The following is a 1,931-nucleotide window of genomic DNA, read 5'->3' as shown; positions in this document are numbered from 1 at the left end:
AGGTCGGAGGAGCGACGCTCACAACAACGAGCGGAGCGCCGGGTGGCTAAATCACAGCAAGTTGGCACAGTAGGGGTACAGCTGGTGGTGCATCGGCCACTCATGTCAGTCGGTCATCCCACGGCACCTGCTGGGTCTGTCCCGTGACCTTCTGCCGGCGGGCGTTCGACACTTCACGTGGCTTTAAAGTGCACCTAGCCTGGCACAAGCGCAGTGGGGACGTATCCGCCACTTAGTGGCAAATGACGCTTGTTGTTGTTGTATTACATAACTCTGCACTTGCTCTATGACTATAGTACTATACTGCCCTTTAACTTTTACGAACGACCGGGTGTTCAAGGTTAGCGATTTGTCGTATCATCTGGCCTGTATAGCAAATGAAAAAAAAACAATTACCTTATTGTGCAAGTACATTTTTTTTAAAAATATTTACGTGTTTTATTTTGATTTAGTGCCCCTTTATAACACACAGGCCCTAGCACTCGCTTAATCGGGCACTTGCCCAGACAGTCCGTTGAGGCTGTGCGGGGGATCTTTGTCCTTGTATGGTTCTATGGTAAATGGCACTGATGCACTCACGCGCATGTGTTGATTGTTTTGTTAAAATCCGATTCGCTATCCCCCCCCACCCCAACTCTCCCAATATCTCTCTCTCTCCCCCACGCTCCCCAGCTCTCGCTATCCACGTCTTAAGTCTTTTCAACTCTCTCGTGTTTTTCTTCTTCTCGAATTTGCGTGTCATCCTTGCACAGGGGCCATGCTAATCTTCTCCGTATCGTTCCAATTTGAGTATTTGTACTGCCGGAGTAAGTACCGCTCTCTCTCTACCTTCTCCCCATCGCTCCCCTCCCGGTCTCTCTCATCCATCCCTCGTCCATTTCTCGCTCATCAGCAGCGCAGCTTTGGCCTCTTAGAGCCCAGAAGCTTTCAGGGCCCTGCCTTTGATCATTTCAAAGGGTCGGCCACTGTGTTCATCTCTCATCTCTCCCCTCTCTCTCTCTCTCTCATTCTCACCCCCTCCACCCTCCTCCTCTCTCTCTCTCTCGATCGCTCTCAGCCCTGGACACTCATCTCGCTCCCTCTCCATCTCTCTCTCCATCTCCCCCATCTCTCTCTACCACACCCCCATCTCTCCCCATCTCTCTCACCAACTCCCCCCCCCCATCTCTCTCCATCTCTCTTTACCACTCCCCCATCTCTCCATCTCTCTCTACCACTCCCCCCATCTCTCTCCATCTCTCTCCATCTCTCTCTACCACTCCCCCATCCCTATCTCTCTCTACCACTCCCCCCCATCTCTCTCTACCACTCCCCCATCTCTCTCCATCTCTCTCTACCACTCCCCCATCTCTCTCTATATCTCTCTACCACTCCACCATCTCTCAACATCTCTCTCTACCACTCCCCCATCTCTCTCTACCACTCCCCCATCTCTCTCCATCTCTCTCTACCACTCCCCCATCTCTCTCCACCACTCCCCCATCTCTCTCCATCTCTCTCTACCACTCCCCCATCTCTCTCCATCTCTCTCTATCACTCCCCCATCTCTCTCTACCACTCCCCCATCTCTTTCCATCTCTCTCTACCACTCCCCCATCTCTCCCCATCTCTCTCTACCACTCCCCCATCTCTCTCTACCACTCCCCCATCTCTCAACATCTCTCTCTACCACTCCCACATCTCTCAACATCTCTCTCTACCACTCCCCCATCTCTCTCTACCACTCCCCCATCTCCCCCCATCTCTCTCTACCACTCCCCCATCTCTCTCCATCTCTCTCTACCACTCCCCCATCTCTCCCCATCTCTCTCTACCACTCCCCCATCTCTCTCCATCTCTCTCTACCACTCCCCCATCTCTCTCTACCACTCCCCCATCTCTTTCCATCTCTCTCTACCACTCCCCCATCTCTCCCCATCTCTCTCTACCAC

At 52.8% G+C, this 1,931-nt stretch overlaps 1 non-coding gene across 1 annotated transcript; it reads right to left on the bottom strand.

Moving 5' to 3' along the window:
• Positions 1-707: 707 nt before the first annotated feature.
• Positions 708-814, bottom strand: LOC142906482 (U6 spliceosomal RNA). The gene has a single exon (XR_012930322.1). It is a non-coding gene; the product is annotated as a U6 spliceosomal RNA (small nuclear RNA).
• Positions 815-1,931: the final 1,117 nt, after the last annotated feature.

This window comes from Petromyzon marinus, chromosome 65 (genome assembly GCF_048934315.1).
Source record: "Petromyzon marinus isolate PM22_M1 ecotype Great Lakes invasive population chromosome 65, UKy_Petmar_22M1.pri1.0, whole genome shotgun sequence".
Classification (NCBI taxonomy): domain Eukaryota; kingdom Metazoa; phylum Chordata; class Hyperoartia; order Petromyzontiformes; family Petromyzontidae; genus Petromyzon; species Petromyzon marinus.
The sequence above is the reverse complement of the archived record's forward strand: the minus strand, read 5'-3'. Positions and strand labels throughout refer to the sequence as shown.